Source organism: Scyliorhinus canicula, chromosome 5, assembly GCF_902713615.1.
Source record: "Scyliorhinus canicula chromosome 5, sScyCan1.1, whole genome shotgun sequence".
Classification (NCBI taxonomy): Eukaryota; Metazoa; Chordata; class Chondrichthyes; order Carcharhiniformes; family Scyliorhinidae; genus Scyliorhinus; species Scyliorhinus canicula.
In genome coordinates, this window is record NC_052150.1 from 1,900,359 (window position 1) to 1,923,698 (window position 23,340).

Below are 23,340 nucleotides of genomic sequence, written 5' to 3' on the forward strand. Positions count from 1 at the left end.
CCCCCACATTAACATGCACAATTGTACATGATTCGCCACCATCGGGAACATTCTCTCTGAGCTTACTCTGCCTAATCCTGATACAATTTTATAAGATTCTATGAAATCCCCTTTCACTCTTCTCAACTCCAATGAATATAATCCTAACCGACTCAGTCTCTCCTCATATGACAGTCCCGCCACCCCAGGAATCAGCCTGGTAAACCTTCGCTGCCCTCCCTCCATAGCAACAACATCCTTCCTCAGATACAGACACCAAAACTGCCCACACGACTCCAGCTGTGGCCTCACCAGTGAAATGAAAAAAATGAAAATGAAAATCGCTTATTGTCACAAGTAGGCTTCAAATGAAGTTACTGTGAAAAGCCCCTAGTCGCCACATTCCAGCGCCTGTTCGGGGAGGCCGGTACGGGAAAGCTACCCTCTGCAATTGCAGTAATACATCTCTATTCCAATACTCAAATCCTCTGGCTATGAAGGCCAACATGTAATTTCGCGTTCTTTACTGCCGGCTGTACCTGCACGCTTACTCTCAGCGACTGATGCACGAGGCAGGAAGGCCTCACTGAGTATCCACCTCTCTCAATTTACACCCATTCAAATAATAATTTGCCTTCTGTCATGGGAGTGTACTTTAAGAAAGGAGTTTGTCTCATTACATGGCTTCAGTGATGTCATGTTTGTAGGCGGAGCTGGGCTGTGGCTGGGAGGTTTTCTTTCACTTTGACATTTGGCTGCTGTGGACTCAGACAGAGAACAGAAATGTTTAGGCCTGTATCTCTCTATTTTCATTTTAAATATCTGATCCACTAAATAAAACCATTGATTATAGCTAGCAGCTGCTTTGGTAACTTAAAGGATATAGTTTGCATTCTGGAAGGAGTGAAATCTGCTGATGAGTAACACTGGGACTGCGGGTTCGAATCCCGGATCTGGGTCACTCTCCATGTGGAGTTTGCACATTCTCCCTGTGTTTGAGTGGTTATCACTCAAAATGGTGCAGGTTAGGTGGATTGGCCACATTAAATTGGTCCTTAATTGGAAAAAAAAATAATTGGATAGTCTAAATTTATAAAAAGAAATCTGTTGGTGAGATGGGAGGCAGGATGTTCCATCCACCGCGCCACACACCACCCCGCCGGGCCGCGAACCAGCCCACCGCACCACACTCCATCCCACCGCACCACACACCATCCCACCGCACCACGCTCCATCCCACCGCACCACACACCATCCCACCGCACCACACACCATCCCACCGCACCACGCTCCAACCCACCGCACCACACTCCATCCCACCGCACCACACACCATCCAACCGCACCACGCTCCATCCCACCGCACCACGCTCCATCCCACCGCACCACGCTCCATCCCACCGGGCCACGCTCCAACCCACCGCACCACACTCCAACCCACCGCACCACGCTCCAACCCACCGCACCACGCTCCATCCCACCGCACCACACACCACCCCGCCAGGCCACGCTCCAACCCACCGCGCCACACACAACCCCGCCAGGCCACGCTCCAACCCACCGCGCCACACACCATCCCACCGCACCATGCTCCATCCCACCGCCCCACGCTCCATCCCACCGCACCACGCTCCATCCCACCGCACCACGCTCCATCCCACCGCCCCACGCTCCATCCCACCGCACCACGCTCCATCCCACCGCACCATGCTCCATCCCACCGCACCACACACCATCTCACCGCACCACACACCATCCCACCGCACCACGCTCCATCCCACCGCACCACACACCATCCCACCACGCCACACACCACCCCGCCAGGCCACGCTCCAACCCACCGCGCCACACACAACCCCGCCAGGCCACGCTCCAACCCACCGCGCCACACACCATCCCACCGCGCCACACACCATCCCACCGCACCACACACCATCCCACCGCACCACACACCATCCCACCGCACCACGCTCCATCCCACCGCACCACACACCATCCCACCACGCCACACACCACCCCGCCAGGCCACGCTCCAACCCACCGCGCCACACACAACCCCGCCAGGCCACGCTCCAACCCACCGCGCCACACACCATCCCACCGCACCACGCTCCATCCCACCGCCCCACGCTCCATCCCACCGCACCACGCTCCATCCCACCGCACCACGCTCCATCCCACCGCCCCACGCTCCATCCCACCGCACCACGCTCCATCCCACCGCACCACGCTCCATCCCACCGCCCCACGCTCCATCCCACCGCACCACGCTCCATCCCACCGCACCACGCTCCATCCCACCGCACCACACACCATCTCACCGCACCACGCTCCATCCCACCGCACCACACACCATCCCACCGCACCACGCTCCATCCCACCGCACCACACACCATCCCACCACGCCACACACCACCCCGCCAGGCCACGCTCCAACCCACCGCGCCACACACAACCCCGCCAGGCCACGCTCCAACCCACCGCGCCACACACCATCCCACCGCGCCACACACCATCCCACCGCACCACACACCATCCCACCGCACCACACACCATCCCACCGCACCACGCTCCATCCCACCGCACCACACACCATCCCACCACGCCACACACCACCCCGCCAGGCCACGCTCCAACCCACCGCGCCACACACAACCCCGCCAGGCCACGCTCCAACCCACCGCGCCACACACCATCCCACCGCACCATGCTCCATCCCACCGCCCCACGCTCCATCCCACCGCACCACGCTCCATCCCACCGCACCACGCTCCATCCCACCGCCCCACGCTCCATCCCACCGCACCACGCTCCATCCCACCGCACCACGCTCCATCCCACCGCACCACGCTCCATCCCACCGCACCACGCTCCATCCCACCGTGCCACGCTCCATCCCACAGCACCACGCTCCATCCCACCGCACCACGCTCCATCCCACCGCACCACGCTCCATCCCACCGCACCACGCTCCATCCCACCGCACCACGCTCCATCCCACCGCACCACGCTCCATCCCACCGTACCACGCTCCATCCCACCGCACCACGCTCCATCCCACCGCACCACACTCCATCCCACCGCACCACGCTCCATCCCACTGCACCACACTCCATCCCACCGCACCACGCTCCATCCCACTGCATCACACTCCATCCCGCCGCCCCACGCTCCAACCCACCGCACCACGCTCCATCCCGCCGCCCCACGCTCCAACCCACCGCACCACGCTCCATCCCACTACACCACGCTCCATCCCACCGCACCACGCTCCATCCCACCGTGCCACGCTCCATCCCATCCTGCTACACTCCATCCCACCACACCACGCTCCATCCCGCCGCGCCACATTTCTGCCTCACCTCGCTGGCCGGATTTTCCGTTACGCCGGCTGGTCAATACGGTTTCCCATTGTGAGGAAGTTCCATGTCATCAGGAAACCCCTGGGCTGCCGGCAAAATGGAGCATCCCGCCATCGGAGAATCCCGTCCAGAATTGGAATCTCAGGGAAAGTCAGTCTCATTCAAGTGGGAATGCAGAATGCTGGGCCACGCTCTTGAAAAGGGTTTGTGGTTTATCGGATTTTGTGGGGTGTCTTTATGTTTGTAATTGATAAAACTTCTTGCTGTGTCTTTACATAAATATTAACTAAGTTTCTAGAATAAAGCTTATTTTGATTAAAGTGTCTAGGGAGACTGTTGAATCACACTTCAAGTGAAGGCTCTTCTGCTGATCCTAGCCAAATTCAACAAAAAGTTACAGGTCAGGTGAACTCCGTAATACTTTGGAGTTTTTAAAACCCTGGCCCATGATACTTCCTATTTTTGCGGCCAAAGTGGATAACCTCACATTTATCCACATTGTATTGCATCCACCATACACATGCTCACTCTCTCAGCCTGCCCAACCTCCGCTGAAGCATCTCTGCATCCACCATACACATGCTCACTCTCTCAGCCTGCCCAACTCCCGCTGAAGCATCTGTGCATCCACCATACACATGCTCACTCTCTCAGCCTGCCCAACTCCCGCTGAAGCATCTCTGCATCCACCATACACATGCTCACTCTCTCAGCCTGCCCAACTCCTGCTGAATCATCTCTGCATCCACCATACACATGCTCACTCTCTCAGCCTGCCCAACTCCCGCTGAAGCATCTCTGCATCCACCATACACATGCTCACTCTCTCAGCCTGCCCAACTCCCGCTGAAGCATCTCTGCATCCACCATACACATGCTCACTCTCTCAGCCTGCCCAACTCCCGCTGAAGCATCTCTGCATCCACCATACACATGCTCACTCTCTCAGCCTGCCCAACTCCCGCTGAAGCATCTCTGCATCCACCATACACATGCTCACTCTCTCAGCCTGCCCAACTCCTGCTGAATCATCTCTGCATCCACCATACACATGCTCACTCTCTCAGCCTGCCCAACTCCCGCTGAAGCATCTCTGCATCCACTTCACAGCTCACACTCTCATCCAACTTTGTACCAACTGCAAATCTGGAGATAATACATCTAGTTCCCTTGCCCAAATCATTAATATATAATGTGAACAGTTTGGGTCCTAACATAGATCCCTGTGGTATCCCACTATTCACTGCCTGCCAATTGGAAAAATAACCATTTATTCCGCTTTGTTTCCTGTCTGTTAACCAGCTTTCTATCCATCTCAAGACACTACCCATAATCCCATGTGCTTTCGCTTTACATACTAATCTGCTATGTGAGACCTTGTCGAAAGCCTTCTGAAAGTCTAAATAAACCACATCCACGGGTTCTCCCTGGTCAACTCTACTAGTTACATCTTCAAAGAATTCCAGTGGATTTGTCAAGCATGATTTCCCTTTCCAAAATCCATGCTGACTTTGTCTGATTATACCACTGCTTTCCAAATACTGTGCTATGAAATCCTTGATAATGGATCGAGCAACTCCCCTACTACTGACGTTGGGCTCACTGGTCTATAGTTCCCTGTTTTCTCTCTACTCCCTTTTGGAATAGCAGGGTTATATTAGCTACCCTCCAATCAGTAAGCACCATCCCAGATTCCAAAGAATTTTTGTAAATGACCATCAATGGATCTACTATTTCTAGGCCCTATCCTTAAGTACTCTAGGATGAAGATGATCAGGCCCTGAAGATTTATCTTCCTTCAATCCCTTTAATTTCCCCAAAACTATTTCTCCACTCATACCAGTTTCCTTCAGCCCCTCACTAAAACTTCTGTTTCTCTGAACTTCCCGTACATTATTCATGTCTTTCTTTGTGAAGACAGAAGCAAAGTATTAATTTAGTTCCTCAGCCATTTCTTTGTTCCCTGTTATGAATTCCCCCGTTTCTGTCTGTCAAGGGGCCTACATTAGTTTTTATCAATCTTTTTCTCTTTACAAACCAATAGAAACTTTTACAGTCAGCTTTCATGTTCCCCGCGAGTTTTCTTTCATATTGTATTTTCCCTTCTTAATCAATCCCTTGGTCTGCTCTTGCTGAATTTCACCTGTTCCCAATCCTCAGGTCTATTGCTTTTTTTTGCTAATTTGCAGGCCTCTGCTTTGTATCTAATACTATCTCTAATTTCCCTTGTGAGCCATGGTTTGGCCACAGTTCCCTTTCTACTCTTGCATCAAATAGGAATAAACAACCTTTGGAGTTCACCTATTCGTTCCTTGAATGCTGCCATTGCCTATCCACTGTCCTTCCTTTCAGTAATGATTCCCAGTCCGTCATAGCCAGCTCATGCCTCATACCTTCATAGTTACCTTTATCAAGATTCGGGACCCTCGTCTCAGAATCAATGACCTCGCTATCCACCATGATAAATAATTATTATGGTCGCTCATCCCCAAGAGTTCTCCCTCAACTAGATTGCCAACTAATCCTTTCTCATTACCCAACATCCAGTCCAAGATGGCCTTGTTCCCTGGTTGGCTTGTTCCTCATCATACTGGGTCCAGAAAATCATCCCGTACACACTCCAGAAATTCCTCCTCTATTGTACTGTGACTAATTTGACTCGCCCAATCTATACGCAGATTAAAGTCACCCATAGTCACAGACGTTCCTTTATCACTGCATCTCTGATTTCCTGTCTAATGTTATTCCCAACATTACCACTGCAGTTTGGTGATCTGTATACTACCCCTACAAATGGTTTTTGCCCTTTAATGCTTCTCAACTCCACCCAGACAGATTCCACATCATCTTTCCTCAATATTGTATCAATATCTTCTTCAATCAACAATACAACTCCACCTCCTTTTCCTGTCTGTCGGTCCTTCCCAAAATACTGAATAGCGCTCGATATTTAGCTCCCATTCTTGATCGCCATGGAGTCATGTCTCCATAATCCCAACTATATCACACCTATTTACATCTATCTGCGCGACTAATTCATCCATTTTATTTTGAATGCTCTGAGCTTTCAGGTAACAAACCCTTTTAAAGTTCCTTGTCCCGTCCCTACTATTTGGTGACAGTGTCATTATCTGATACAGGCTCTTGGTTTCTCTGCCGAATCCGGTTAGTGTTTACGGCAGGATGCAATTCTTGTCGGGTTTGCCCTCTGCAGGGCCATTGAGATACCCACGGGCGTGGGATCCTCCTGTGCTATCTGTTTAAAGGCTCGACGCAGGCAGTTTTTGTGATCTGGCATTTTGCAATTCTCTGAAATAATTTGCCACCTTCTTATTTTTTTCTTTCAGTTGCGAATCAACTTTCCCCAATTTTATTCAGCACTTTCTCGGCCCTCCTCCTTCATTCTCCCCTGGCAGAAGCTTTACTGACACATTGGACAAATAAAATCCAATGTTTCGCATTTTTCAAAATGCACAGATTGCTCCCTGTTTGCAAACGGGCTAATCCTTTTCGATGCTCAGGCTTCAATTGTGTTTTACATTAATGTAGCACATTTCTTTCAAAGATGATTGCGGTTGTATTTATTTTTCACTGTTCAGAGACTATTTTATTATTCAAAGGATCTGGCAACCATTTCAATAAGTGAGCTCCAGTCCTTACAATTTAAAATCAGTGTTCTTCATTTTCTGTCTTGTAGAGTAGAATTGCCTTGTCTAACATTTAACCCTGATGGAGGTAAATTATGCATGAGAATTTAGAAATAGTTATCATTAAACCTTCACATGATTCAATTGTGGAAAATATCACACACTAAACTAGACTGTCACTCGCTGAAACAATTACTTCAATTTATCTGCAATTTAAAAATCAAGGAGCAATACGAGATCAGCGTTGAACATTGCAAGACAATGTGGGTGATCTTTCCAATCTACATCTTTAAACCAGTTCTAAATGGTTGCAAACCCTGCCTGAAAAGCTAAATGCTGATAGCACTCAATTCTCCACCGTCAATTCATTCCCATAATTATTCATAGCATCAACACAGGATTCGAGGGCAGCACGGTGGCTCAGTGGGTCAGCACTGCTGCCTCACGGCGCCGAGGTCCCAGGTTTGATCCCGGCTCTGGGTCACTGTCCGTGTGGAGTTTGCACATTCTTCCTGTGTCTACGTGGGTTTCACCCCCACAACCCAAAGATGTGCAGGGTAGGTTGATTGAAAACGCTAAATTGCCTCATAATTGGAAAAAAATGAATTGGGTACTCTAAATTTATTTTTTTTAAAACACAGGATTCGGAGACATGTCCAGGAAGTACATTTGTGGGAGAAGAATTGTATGTCGACCAAACATAGCAATAAAAGTAAATATTCTTTTAGGACATGCTAAAAATTCAACAAACTGTTCGGGCCCCACAAAAGCGATCTCAATCCATAACCTATGACTGTATCAAAGCTGAAGGGACAAGAGTTTGTGAGTTTTCTCTGCATGTTTTCACAGGATGCGGGCATTGCTGGCTAGGACAGCATTTATTGCCCATTGCTAACTGCCCTTGAGAAGGTGGTGAGTTGCCTTCTTGAACTGCTGCAGTCCATGTGTAGGAACACACACAGTGTTGTGAGGGAAGGAGAGCCAGGACCAGTGAATGAATGGTGATATTATTCCAGGATAGTGTGTGACTTGGAGGAGAATTTCCTTGTTGTGGTGTTTACATGTCTCTTCTGTCCTTATCCTTCTAGGTGGCAGAAGTCGCGGGTTTGGAAAGTGCTGCCAAAGGAGCCTTGATGAGTTGTTGCAGTGTATCTAGTTAATGGAACACACTGCTGTTACAGTGCATTGGCGATAGAGGGAGTGAATGTTGTCCTGGATAGAGGGAGTGAACCTTGTCCTGGATAGAGGGAGTGAACCTTGTCCTGGATAGAGGGAGTGAACCTTGTCCTGGATAGAGGGAGTGAACCTTGTCCTGGATGACATTGAGCTTCTTGATTGTTGTTGGGAGCGCATTCACCTTTCTGTCGCCTTTTCACACATTCATCAGGATGTGACAAATTCTCTCTGCTATTTGCTTTCATACTCTACCGTGGAGTCCATCAGCCATCAGTTCTTTCAGTGTCCTTATTACTTCTTTATGGACATTTTTTATATCTGGCAGCTTCTCCTTCTCCTTCTAAAGTTTAATCTTTTAAATAAAAAGTCATCTCTTTCCAGAAATGCACAGAATTCATTTCGGATTTCTCCCATCTTTTGTTGTGTTTCTCTAGGATGGTGATGATCTCACTGTCGACTCTTTCACTGAATCCTCCAAATATGTTCAGAGAAATTGTTCACATTCTGCTTTTGTATTTGCTGCAATTCTTATCCATTCTTCACTTAGTTTCTCCAAACCAACCATTAAGAACCACTTTTCCTGTCATGACTTTAATCTCAGTGATGGTTGTATTCTTGTTTCTCTCTTGTTCCTCGACTAATCTCATGCTGCGCACATTGCTCTGGCCGTCTGCACAGACTAGCCTCGAGAAATGATTTAAAAAATATTTCTCAATTTATCACTGTTTCTCCACTTTTTGACCTGTTTCACCTAATTTCTGCATCGATACAGTGAAGTTGAGAGAGAAAAGCAGATGCATAATCAAGCGATAATGAATATTGAACCACCACAGATATCAGAATGGTCGACCAAGACCTCTGCCAAAGGGTTGGGATTTAGGGAGGGGCTCACAGAAGGAAAAGACATGGTGCTGGATTCTCCGCCCCGCAGCGCCACATTTTTGTTTCAGCACGCCAGCGGGATGCTCCGTTATGCCGGCTGGTCAATGGGGTTTCCCATTGTGGGGCAGCCCAACGCTGTGAGGAAACCCCCAGGCTGATGGCAAAATGGAGCATCCCACCAGCTAAGAATCCAGCCCAGTATGCAAGGTGGAAAGAGTTAAGGACCAGATGAATGAAGAACAGCTGTCAGATGTAGCGGAGGGCAGAGTTCCAGTGAGATCAGTTGGTTCACAGTTTGACGAGCATCTGGGAGGATGGGCTGAAAAATCCACAGAAGTTGAACTGGGTGTCGTCTGTCACTTGGTTTCAGAGTGTCGTGCATTTGACCACATGTCACCTGTTGGTTTACATGGATTGCATACTTACTGAGAACATTAGAGTATAAATATATAATCTGCTGCTTGTGTTAGATTTAAAGATCCGTGTGCATCTGCGAAGATATAGGTGGGGTAAAGGAGTATAATGTTATAGTCTAGCTTTTCACGTTTGATTACTGTTTGAGTCTTCAGTTAAACGTTAATTGTCAGACCTGTAACTTTTTTCATCCATGCTTCTAAATAAAAAAAGAAAGTTATTGAGCCATGTTTCCAATCTGCGATCTAACTGTCCAGTAGTAACATCAGCTGGGATCAGACCATTCGTGGAGTAAAGGGTAAACATCAGGAATATCTGATATTGATGTCATTATTGATGTAACTGATGCAAAGTCACATGATTAAGTCGCTGTGATCTGGCAGGAAACAGGAGCCCAGCCTTGTGTGGAGATATTGCATATAGATCTGTAAATAAACAATATTTTTGTTTAGGATTTACAGACTAACATAACTTTCTTATGGAAATAGGCAAACCCTAAAGAAAACCCATATGGACGCCAGACTCCAAACAAAACATGGTGGCAGCGAAGAGAATGTAAGAGATCCCGAAAAATTCCAAACAAGACTGCAGATCTGAAAGGGAAAAATTCCTTGGAAAATGTATAAAATTCTTCCAGGCAAGGTGCCGACAGGATGTTTTCCTTTGTTGGGGAATCCAGAACAAAACAGCAGTCTCAGGATACGGGACAGACCATTTAGGAGTGAGACGAAGAAAGGTTTCTTCACTCGTAGGGTCGTGAACCTGTGGAATTCTGACCATGGAAAGCTGTGGAAGCCAATCATTGAATCCATTCAAGAATGAGACAGATTTGTTTTTGATTTTAATAGTATCGAGGTGCATTGGGACAAAGTTGGGATATGGCACTGGGATCAAGCGCAGCCATGATTATATTGAATGATGGAGGAAGCTCGGAGGGCTGACAAGCCTACTGCTGCTCTACTCCCGCTGCTAGCTTTTATGTTTCTGTGAAAAGAATTGAAGCTCTGCCTGAAAGCGACTATCCTGGACGCAGCACGGTGTCACAGTGGTTAGCATTGCTGCCTCATAGCACAGCAGACCATGTTCGATTCCGGTCTTGGGTCACTGTCTGTGTGGAGTTTGCACATTCGCCCTGTATCTACATGGGTTTCTTTCGGTTGGTCCGATTTCCTCCCATAGTCCAAAAATGTGCAGGATAGGTCGATTGGCCATGCTAAAAAATTGTCCCATAGTGTCCAAAGATGTGCAGGTTAGACGGGGTTACAGAGATAGGGCGGGGGAGTGGACCTAGGTGGGGTACTCTTTGGAAGGTCGGTGCAGACTTGATGGGCCAAATGGCCTCCTTCTGCACTGTAGGGATTCTATGGAGCAGATCCAAGCAGACACACAGAACCAGAGTCCACCCAGCAATGAGTATAATTATATAAGGACAAGCATGGAGTCTACATTGCACTGTCCAACGTGTTAAAGGCTTGCAATAGGCTCAGTACTGGGGTAAGAGATTTGCTGGATGCAGCCCAGCTTCAGGTTTGCATCAGAAGGATCAGGCCAGTATTTTACTCAATGCCGTATTCGTCACATCAGACAATGTAATAGCGACCCAGAGAGTCAATGAGGCTTCAAACTCCTCAGGTGAAGTCTCCCAGGCATTTGACAAATACTTCAGTGTTCGAAAAAAAATCCAATTGAGCAATCTAATTTGAATAAGGGAAAACAAATACTGGGTGATGGGCAGCATGGTGGCGTAGTGGTTAGCATTGCTGCCTCACGGCGCTGAGGTCCCAGGTTCGATCCCGGCTCTGGGTCACTGACCGGGTGGAGTTTGCACATTCTCCCTTTGTCTGCCTGGGTTTTGCCCCCACAACCCACAGATGTGCAGGGTAGGTGGATTGGCCATGCTAAATTGCCCCTTAATTGGAAAAAACAATGGATTGGGTGCACTAAATTAACAAAAAAACAAATACGGGGTGAATGTGTGGATTCATTCCTAAATGACCTGTACAGACTTACCGGGAATTGTGATTATGACATGTTCAGAGATGAATTAGTATGCAATTATTTGGTACAGGGAACTGAGAGGAAATCCTATCAGATGTTTTGTAAATGAGGGGAAATTTAACTCTCACAAAGGCAGTAGAAATAGTGTGACAGACAGAGTTCTGGCAGCAAAATAGGCTATTAGTTTGTAGGGAGAGCGATGTCCCCTGGAAAAAAAATGAATGAAGCCATTCAACGCGTTGCACAGAAAAGAGAATGTGCTGTGAAGCAAAAGCCCAAAAAATCAGCAAAAGAACACGCCGACCGTCATTTTTAGATACGCTTGGTGTGGTGAGAAAATCTGCACAAGCGGGAGAATGGTCCCCAGGAGGAACTGAGTGTCAGAAATGTGAGAAATTAGGACATTTTAAAATCACCAATGATCTAAAATACAGGCAGCTGGCAGGCAGTAGAAGAAATTAACATATCCAGCCAGATTCAAGAAGTGGAAGAGCCACAAATAACCTTCCTCAGAGGAACAGGAATAATTAATTGCTCGAACATTAACTTAGAGGTTGATGGTCATCCCACAGAATTCAACCTAGATACTGGGGCAGGTGTTTCAGTTTTATCTGGTGATGTAAAGTGCCTTAAAACTATTGTGTTACAGTCATCCTCCATCCAGTTGCAAAGTCTAGTAGGGACTACACTTAAATCAATCAGTCAACACTTGGTGATATTAAGATATAAGAATAAATAAGTTATTGAACCACTGTCTGTTATACAGAACGAGGAGTCATCAATCCTGTTGAAACCATGAATGAGCAACCTAGTAAAATATTCAGAAATGAATTTCCATCCTTATTTTCATGTTTAGAAAAGCTGAAGACAGAATATGATGTAACCCAGGTGCTGAGCCTCTGGGGGATGATTCTCTGGCTGCATTGCTCCCGTCGCAAATCCCACTATGTCAGGGATAGCAGGATTGGCCTGGAATGGGATTTATGCTGGGCGCAAATCTGTTTCCCACTTTCCCAGCCTGCTGCAGCTCAGGATTTTGACCAGATAGGGCCATTCAGCTCCCCCCCCCCCCCCCCCCCCCCCACCCCAGCCCCATAACCCTAAAGCCCCAATTAATTTTTGGACACTAAGGGTTAATTTATCATGGCCAATCCAACTAAGCTGCATATCTTTGGAATGTGGGAGGAAACCGGAGCACCTGGAGGAAATCCACTCAATTTTTAAAAAATAATAATAATTTACGAAATGGGGGTGTCTCTGGATAACATTTATTGCCCATCCCTAGGTACACCCACTGTGCTGTTAGTGAGGGAGTTCCAGCATGTTGCCCCAGCGACAGTGGAAGAACGACGATATATTTCCAAGCCAGAGTGGTGAGTGACTTGAGGGGAACTGCTGCCCTTGTCCTTCTAGATGGTAGTGGTCGTGGGTTTGGAAGGTGCTGCCTAAGGAGCCTTGGTGAGTTCCTGCAGTGCATCTTGTAGATGATACGCAAACATAGGGAAGAAGTGCAAACTCCATACAGAAAATCACCCAAGTTTGGAATCAAACCCAGGACTCTGGCACTGTTGGGCAGCAGTGCTAACCACTGTGCCACCTTTCATATTGTGGAACAGGCAAACAGGAAACTCTCAAGAAACCCCATCAGCATCCCGAACTCAAGATGAAACAGAACACAGGACATTCTGCTTTGCATGTTGTTATTCAGTACCAGATGATGCCTTTACTAGGGAAGCTGATATCACCTTGGGTCAGCTACAGCCACCTACAGCCACTTCCCTGCTGTACTCTGTTCTGCACCATCTGTACTTGTGACATAACTGCACAATCAATCCCTATCAGAGCAAACGTAGTTCAACTAGAAACTGCAATTAAGACTCGTATTTATCTCAATTTTTATCTTAGATTTCAGAGATTACAAAACTCTTCACACGTGAGGATAATGGTTGCACCAATGACTTCTCCCCAATCCTGAAGAATATGGCAAAAAATTGGGGAATTTTGAACATTGATGAATTACACCGAAAACCATTTCCAATCATGTTTTCTGTGATTTAACTCACTGGGGCCAGGCTCTGTGCACAAACTGATCACACCTCCAGATTCAAACTCAGACCTTCCAACTGCTGTGAACAAATCTTCGAATTGTCCTCATTTTTACAGAGTCACAGGCGGCAAGAAACACATTCTAAAAGCTTTTCATATCAAAAATATTTATTTTACCATCAAAATGATGACACCAATTACAGAAATGAAACTGCTGAATGGCTATGTTATTCAATGCTTTCTTTCAGATAGTAACCTTTATATGCATATCAATAATCTGATACATGGAATGTGGCGTGCAGAACATATTTGGGAGAAAGAAGTGATTTTGAAGCACACATTCCCAAAGCTCGGCCTATTACATAAGAGCATAAGAACTAGGAGCAGAAGTAGACCGTCCGGCCCTTTGAGCCTGCTCCGCCATTCTATAAGATCATGGCTGATCTATTCATGGTCTCAGAACCACTTACCCGCATTCTCACCATATCCCGTAATTCCTTTATTTTTCAAAAAAAACATCTACCCTATCTTTAAATATATTCAATGAAGTAGCGGCTACTACTCCTTTCGGTAGGGAATTCCATACTTTAATCACCCTCTGAGTGAAGAAGTTCCTCCTTGATTCAGTCCTAAATCTGTTCCCCCTAATCTTGAGGCTATGCCCTCTTGTCCTACTTTCACCTACCAGTGGAAACATCCTTTCTACTTCTATCTTATCCATTCCCTTCAAAATTTTATATGTTTCTATTAAATCCCCCCCTCAACCTTCTGAATTCCAGTGAATATAATCCCAATCTACTCAGCCTCTCCTCATACGATAACCCCCTCAACTCCGGAATCAGCCTAGTGAACCTCCTCTGCACCCCCTCTAGTGCTAGCAGATCCTTTCTCAAGTGTGGAGACCAAACTGCACACAGTACTCCAGGTGTGGCCTCACCAGCACCTTGTACAACTACAACATTACCTCTCTACTTTTAAACTAAATCCCCTTCGCAATGAAGGACAAAATTCCATTTGCCTTCCTAATTACATGTTGCACCTGCAGACCAACCTTCTTTGACTCATGCACAAGTACACCCAGGTCCCTCTGCATAGCAGCATGCTGCAGCATTTTACCATTTAAGTAATAATCCGTTCTATTGTTACTCCTACCAAAATGCACGACTTCACACTTATTGACATTATACGCCATCTGCCAGACCTTTGCCCACTCACTCAATGTGTCAATGTTCCTCTGTAAGGTTTTACAGTCCTCAGTACATTTTGCTCTGCCACACACCTTCGTGTCATCTGCAAACTTGGATATCTTACACGTAGTTCCCAACTCCAAGTCATCTATATAAATTGTAAATAATTGTGGTCCCAAAACTGATCCCTGAGGCCCGCCACTCGTCACTGATTTCCAGCCAGAAAAGCACTCATTTATTCCCACTCTTTGTTTCCTGGTAGACAACCAATCCTCTATCCATGCTTGTACTCTACCCTTAACACCATGCATCCTTATCTTATGCAGCAGCCTCTTGTGCGGTATCTTGTCAAAGGCCTTTTGGAAATCTAGGTACACCGCATCCACTGGGTCCCCTTTGTCTACCTTGCTCGAAATGTCTTCATAGAATTCCAAGAGATTCGTCAAGCATGACGTGCCCTTCATGAATCCATGCTGCGTCCGTTCAATGGGACAATTTCTATCGAGGTGCCCTCCTACCTCTTTCTTGATAATAGACTCAAGCATCTTCCCCACGACAGAGGTTAAGCTAACCGGTCTATAATTCCCCATCTTTTGTCTACTTCCCTTTTTAAGCAGTGGCATCACATTTGCTGTTTTCCAATCCTCTGGAACTGCGCCAGTGTTCAGCGAATTTTGGAAAATTACCGCCAGTGCATCTGCTATTACTCCAGCCATCTCTTTCTGTACCCTGGGATGCATTCCATCAGGGCCAGGAGACTTATCTATCCTGAGCTCCATTAGCTTGCCCAACACTTGCTCTTTCATGATAGTAACGGTTTCCAGATCCTCACCTACCTTCTTCTCTCGGTCAATTGCTGGCATGTTATTAGTGTCCTCCACTGTGAAGACCGATACAAAATATTTGTTCAATGTCTCCGCCATTTCATCATATCCCATAACTAAATGACCACTCTCATCCTCTAACGGACCAATGTTTACTTTAGCCACTCTTTTTAGTTTTATATAATTATAAAAACTTTTGCTATCTGTCCTTATATTCTGTGCCAGTTTTTTTTCGTGTTGTATCTTACTTTTCTTTCTGGCTCTTTTCGTGACTTTCTGCTGAACTTTAAAGTTTTCCCAATCTTCTAGTTTCCCGCTGATCTTGGCCACTTTGTAAGCCTTCTCTTTCAATTTGACAGCCTCATGTATCTCCTTAGACACCCATGGTAGATTACCTCTTTTCTTACAATTCTTCCTTCTCACTGGAATATACTTTTGTTGAGCACTATGAAAGATTTATTTGAAAGTACTCCACTGCTCCTCAACTGTCCTACCATAAAATATTTGTTTCCAGTCTACTTTAGCGAGGTCCTTCCTCATTCTATCGTAGTCCCCTTTGTTCAAGCATTGGTATTGGATTACAAATTCTTGATCACTCTCTTTAATCAACCCTTTTTTGGTATTAATTTCAAGTTGCATTCGGGCCTCCAGAAGCTCACATATTATTGATCGAGATAGTCATTGGTGTGTGGCACCAGGGGAAAGAGGACCCCTGTACTCCCCAACCCCAGGTACTGATCCGAGAGTGTGACCCAGGAAGGTCCATGTGTCCAGCAGCACTGTGTCATCCATGAAGACCAGCTCGGCGTGTAGATAGAGGAGGGAACGGGTCTGCCCTGGCAGTGTGGTGAACAGCGCATCAGGTACAGCGCAGCACTGGGGCAGAAAGTTGTTGCACTTACCCTGAAGTCTCTTGTGAACTGAGGACCACCTTGTGCACACCACACTTTAACAATCAGGTTTGAGAGAGATGTAATTTCCCGCTGGCATGACACACAATTGAAAGACTGGGCAGGTTGCCAACAGGCTGCTGGTTTAATGAGCATTCATGAGATGTAAATCATGTTCATGTCACTAGGTAGCGGGAAGATCGACTCGCCATTAACCTGCCATTGGGAGAATTCCAACGCGATTTTATACTGGTAGGGTCCTGACATTTTGGTTCCTGTTCCATTCTCTGCTCCTGCCCAGCAACAAATCCGCCATGGTGGGGTTGGGACAATTCCGGCCTTTGTGTTCAAAGGGATAGAAACGGTTAGAAGGAACTTGCTTCGTTTGAGTTGCTTGTCATGTCTTGAGGTCAGATATAACATGGAGGGTGACTTGTCCTTGTCAATAAGAAACTTGCCAGTCTATTCATTTCGAAACCACGACAAGGGACAGTCAAACACAAAGTGCAGTCCCAAGACTTTAACGATTTTTTAAAGGGAACAGAATTTGAAACTTTAAGCTTTGACTTTGAAGTCTCACCATTTCAGAAACTCTTCCAAGCAAGTTCAATCAATAGATTGAATGGAGGGAACAGAATAGTTTAAAAACAGTTGGACTGAATTAATGTCAATACACATTTAAAGTGGGACCAGGTTTCATCAACAAGGTTAAGAAATTGTACCTGTTGTTACCAGAATGGTAATAGCAAACATTCTGGAGCAAACTCACATTCAGAAACCCTACACCATCATTGGCAGGACACAGCTGCTGAGGAGGGTATTAGAAACGCAATAATCTTATCAAGTTTATCATCACTGCTCACTTGCTTTGAATACAAAACTTCAACATCGTCACACCCCAGCAATCCTTTCTTAATCCTTCCCTTCCCCATTGCACATCACAACACTGTGCCACATCCCCCCCCCACTGCCCATCACAACACTGTGCCACATTCCCCCCCCCCCCCCCACTGCCCATCACAACACTGTGCCACATTTCCCTCCCCCACTGCCCATCACAACACTTCCACATTTCATTCTGCTCAATACAAGCTAACACAAGAAACATTTTAGTTTTTATCTGGTGGGCACTGAAGTAAACGTCCCTTTTGCAGTGAGCTCTGTCGCTTCTCCTCTGGCACACACTTTCTGCAGCTTCATTCTAAGAAGCCAATTACCCCAGCTGCATCTCACACCTTCACAATCCTTTCGAAAGACACAACTAACAACAACAGTATTTATATAGCACCTTTAATAAAGAACAACATCCAAAGGCACTTCACAGGAGTATGATCAAAATGCCAAACCGTCTAGGGAGATACTGGGGGCAGACTTCTCTCATCTGGGACTAAGTCCCTTGGTGAGGACCGGCAGCGATTCCCTCTGCGGAAGCCAATGGAAACCCAGCATCATTGATTTGCCTTCGGGGGGGTTTGCGCTGTCTTCTGTGGCAGGGCGGGATTGATGACGCAAGCCCTGTCATCATGTCTGGGTGCCATATATTTTAAAAATATTTTTATTGAAGTTTTTCCATTTTAACAAATAATGAGGCATTCAGAAAATCATGATATAGACCACTTGGAGGAGGGCAACGATCTCCCCCCTCAAACTGCAGAAAGGCTTCAACAACAGCACACAGACTCCAACAAATTGGACAAGGATTAACTGATCATACCCAGGCCATGCCACCATGCACCCCCCCCCCCCCCCCCCCCCCCCCCCCACAACCACCACCACCAACAACGGCAGAGATGTCAACCTCAAGGAAGAATCACAAGGAAGCCAGACCACTCTGGGATAGATTTGCTGTCCGAGCTTTTGTTGGAGATAAACACAGACTAGTATGAAAGTAACGAAACTGCAAGTTAAAAACCTGATACAACTAGCTCTAACTGGGATTTTCCTCAATACCAGTGAGGACTTGCCTAAACCTCCCACCCACCACACCAACCATCTACCCACCATGACTGTACTAATCTTCTTGATAAATGAGGTAAGGGGTGTCAGATTACAGCACAGACCACATGTCACATTACCCACCCAGTATGGTTTTTGCCAAAACAGGATAACAGGTGACCCTTGCCCTCCTGCTCAAATAGCACACACCCTTGTCAGGAGAAATTACAATAAACAGCATAATCACAAGGGAATAAGGTCCAGAATTATTGATGAACCGCAGGTAATAACACCATCAAATTGGTTTGTAAGGCCAAACCCATCACAGGGTCATCAAGAAACCTTTCGGAAGGCTAAATATTTCCATCGAATGAAACCCCTTCACCTCCACCATGGCATTGCCCGGACGCCCAGGCAGTAAGGAACCTAGGGCCTGTCCAAGGGGAAGGACGCAACATGACCAATCATCTCCAAAACTTAACGACAAACATCAACAACAGGGCAACATACGATCAGTGGTTGGGGCCTTGACCAACCCCAGACCTCTCAGACCGGGTACAATGCGCTCCATCAAAGCTGAAAAGGCCAGCCTTCAAACCGAGATAGGGAAGGCCAAGCAGCCAGTTCTCAGAATCAACTCCTCGCCAGAGCCCGGGCACCAAACACTCCTGGTCTGCTCCCTACTGCCCAGGTTGGGCAGGATAGACGACATCGGGCCGATGGGAAGTCCCCTGCAGGTAAATTGCTCCTTCAAATACTAGGGGCTGAATTCTCTGCCATCGGGACTCTCCATATTGCCGGCAGACTGGGGGTTTCCAGGCGGTGTGGAGCTGCCTCACAGTGGGAAACCCCATTGACCAGCCAGCAAAACGGAGAATCCCGACGGCATGCTGAATCAGAAAACGGAGAAACCCACCCCAGAATTCTCTTCCGTGTTTCCACCATTCCCTCCAGGATATTGATGTGCAGGTTAGGTGGATTGGATAGTTCTAAATTGCCCTTAGTGTCCAAAAAGGTTAGGTGGGGTTACTGGGCTCTGGATAAAGGGAATAAAGGGGATAGGGTGGAGCCGTGGGGCTTAAGTAGGTTGCTCTTTAAAAGAGCCGGTGCAGAGTTGATGGGCTGAATGGCCTGCTTCTGCACAGTAAATTCTATGAAATCTATGACGTACTGCGAGACATATATTCCAAAAATATGTAATTATGAGAGATGCATTAGGATAAAATAAAGGTTTAAAGGACAAGTTGTGCCAGAGCTCACGGAAACACAGCGGCTCCTGCGCTCACATCACGTGGTCTCCCTGGGTGCCATAGTCTAAAAGCACCTGGACATCCCAATGTCAGGCTGTAGCACAGTGGATAGCACTGTGGCTTCACAGCTCCAGGGTCCCAGGTTCTATTCCCGGCTGGGTCACTGTATGTGCGGAGTCTGCACGTTCTCCCTGTGTCTGCGTGGGTTTCCTCCGGGTGCTCCGGTTTCCTCCCGCAGTTCAAAGACATGCAGGTTAGGTGGATTGGCCATGATAAATTGCCCTTAATGACCAAAACGGTGAGGAGGGGTTATTGGGTTACGGGGATAGGGTGGAGGTGAGGGCTTAAAGTGGGTCGGTGCAGACTTGATGGGCTGAATGGCCTCCTTCTGCACTGTATGTTCTATGTTCTAAAACCAGAAGATGTCTGCAAGGTAATTCATCGGCCCTGATCTGAAGTTCAGTAGTGTCTATCTAGTCATATCTGTGGTCCATGCCAAGGTGAGCAGGAATGTACTTTTCCCACCTGATGTGAGGAGGAGGGCAAACAGGGAGATCAATGCTACATGGGTGCAGGTGGCTGATGCCCATGGGGTTCATAAGAGGTTGGTGACAAAGTCCTGGGAGAGGATGAATGACCGTATTTGCTCCGTCGGGGTAATTTTCATCCATGGTCGCAGATCCCACAAAGCCTTTGGAATGTCAGAGTCTATGAAGCAGGGGAGCAGGGGCAGCGGAATGTCCTGCCTCACAGCCCCATTGCCGTGTATCTACACTGCGGTGGAGTGTCCGCTGTGCCTCCTTCACCCTTCAGCAGACATGGGGCACTGTGTGGAATCGGGGGGGGGGGGGGGGGGGGGGGGGGGGGGGGGGGGACTGGCGTGGCGCAGGGGGAATGGGCAGCATCTCAAATTACATGCATGCCAGAGTCTTCCCCTTGTATGTGGATGTGTTCAGCTCTCTGCAGAGAGCTGGTCCATCATCCTTTTGCCCAATTCACTCCAGCAATGAGCTGTCACACACAACTGGACTAGCTTCCACGGGGAGGAACGAGGAGTGAACCAAATTCCAGTGTTCCAACCGTTATATCCTGTGATGTGGAGATGCCGGCGTTGGACTGGGGTGAGCACAGTAAGAAGTCTGACAACACCAGGTTAAAGTCCAACAGGTTTGTTTCAAACACGAGCTTTCGGAGCGCAGCTCCTTCCTCAGGTGAAACCACTGTAACCACTCAAACATGCTCTCTTCATGAAGCAGGATAAGATGAGCAGCTAATGCAGCCCCACTATTTAAAAAGGGGAGAGAAAACAGAAAATTATAGACCCGTCAGCCTGCTGAGGAAAATGTCCAGTTCATTACAAAAAATTTTAACACTTAGAAAATAGTGGCATAATCTGACAGAGTCAGCATGGATTTACGAAAGGAAAATAATGCTTGACAAATCTACTGGAATTCTTCGGGGCTGTCACCAGTGGAGTTGATGAGGGGGAGCCAGTGTATGTGGTATATTTGGATTTTCAGAAGGCTTTTGACAAAATCCCACATAAGCGATCAGTGTGTAAAATTAAAGCACATGGAATTAGGGGAAGTGTATTGAGGTGGATAGAAAACTGGCCAGCAGACAGGAAACAAAGCATAGGACAAAACGGGCCTTTTTTGGAATGGCAGGCAGTAACCAGTGGGGTACCACAGGGACTGGTGCTGGGACCCCAGATATTCACAACATATATTAATGATTTAGATGAGGGAACAAAATGTAATATCTCCAAATTTGCAGATGACACCAAGTTGGGTGGGAGGGTGAGCTGTGAGGAGGCTGCAGAGATCATTCACTGTGATTTAGACAATCTGAGTGAGTGGGTAAATGAATGGCAGATGCAGTATAATCTGGATAAATATGAGGTTTCCACTTTGGTACCAAAAACAGGAAGGCAGATTATTATCTGAATGGCAATAGATTGAGAAGAGGAACGTACAAAGGGACTTGAGTGTCCTTGCATTAAAGTAGACATGCAGGTGCAGCAGGTGGTCAAGAAAACAAACAATATGTTGGTCTTCATTGCGAGAGGATTTGAGTACAGGAGTAGGGATGTCTTGCTGAAATTATACAGGTCCTTGTTAAGGTCATATCTGGAATATTGTGTGCAATGTTGTCTCCTTGTTTGAGGAAAGATATTTTAGCTGTAGAGGGAGTGCAGTGAAGGTTTACCAGACTAATTGGGATGGCGGGACTGATGTATGAGGAGAGATTGAGTCGGTTAGGATTGCATTCGCTGGAGGTTAGAAGAATGAGGATGGATCGCACAGAGACTTATAAAATTCTAACATGTCTACACAAGCTAGATGCAGGAAGGATGTACCCGATGGTGGGTATGTCCTGAACCAGGGGGCACAGTCTGAGGATACGGGGTAAACCATTTCACACTGAGATAAGGAGACATTTCTTCACCCAGTGAGTGGTATGTCAGTGCAATCTTAATATGAGAAGAGGGCATCTGAGCTCTTGGGAGTGGAGCAGGATCGAGCCACTGAAGATGGGAAGTTTGGCCTTGGGTATGTACCTGGCAAAGATTCATCCATTCAATACAAACCTGAGGATCAAATGTGCCTCCATGTTGGAGGCAGTTGATGCCATCATGCATTCTTCTATCTCACTTACAGGAGGGCCATGGAGGCACCCTAGTCCCTCTCATGTTGCCACTGCATGAACTCACCCATGGCAACGGCAATAGTCTCTGTGCATCTCCTGCAGAAACTTGACGTGTTCGACCAGGGTTCCCATGGCAACCTCCAGCCTCCCCATGGGGACCCCGAGACGTGCACATGTGGACATCACTTCATCAGAGAGCAGGTGGATGGACTCCCGCGACGTGCATGCCACTCTGTCGAGGGTTTCCAACAGCTCTTCCTGATGTTGCTCTGCCTCTAACTGACTCCACCATGAGTTGGAAGGCTGGTTCCAGAGGCTCATCATCGGACTGGGGCCTCACACGTTCCTCTTGCCCCGAGAAACAGGGAGCTTGGCTGAACCTGCCTCCTCCTGTTGTTGACATGTGCCCATGTGGTGATCACCAGATTGTGAGCACCTTCTTGAATTAACATTAAACCGACCGAGATGTGTGTACCTGAGATGGTGGTGGGTGCCAGTCAGCACTGTTCTGGAGCAGCAGCTGGACACCGCTGGCTCATCCACTCCGGCCTTCTGAGTTTTCTTCTGTTCCCCCCGAATCCCCTCAACCTGTGACCCCTTCAACCTTGACCTTTGGCATCACAGAGGAGCAGCTGACCCACAGTTGGAAAGCCAAAGTCAGCCAGGGCCCTGCAGGCCTCGGCTATCAGAGGACGGTCACTAAAGTCAGCAAAAGCACCAAGGCTGACACCCCACCGGCTGTCTCCAGCCCCTGCGGGATTCTGGGAAGCACCAAGGCTGACACCCCACCGGCTGCCTCCAGCCCCTGCGGGATTCTGGGAAGCACCAAGGCTGACACCCCACCGGCTGCCTCCAGCCCCTGCGGGATTCTGGGAAGCACCAAGGCTGACACCCCACCGGCTGTCTCCAGCCCCTGCGGGATTCTGGGAAGCACCAAGGCTGACACCCCACCGGCTGCCTCCAGCCCGCTGCGGGATTCTGGGAAGCACCAAGAGTGTGGCATTGGTGAAGACTGTCATTTAAATACTGAAATACTGAAAATATATTTCCTGCCACTTAATAATGTCCAGTGCTGTCTTTCAGAATCATTATTATAAACTAT

The 23,340-nt window shown here is 47.6% G+C and overlaps 1 long non-coding RNA gene across 1 annotated transcript; it reads right to left on the reverse strand.

The window, feature by feature from the left end:
- Positions 1–7,622: 7,622 nt before the first annotated feature.
- LOC119965589 lies at positions 7,623–23,027 on the reverse strand. The gene is made up of 3 exons (XR_005460554.1): positions 22,714–23,027; positions 8,294–9,884; positions 7,623–8,218 (listed from the first exon to the last, which is right to left on the reverse strand). It is a non-coding gene; the product is annotated as an uncharacterized LOC119965589 (long non-coding RNA).
- Positions 23,028–23,340: the final 313 nt, after the last annotated feature.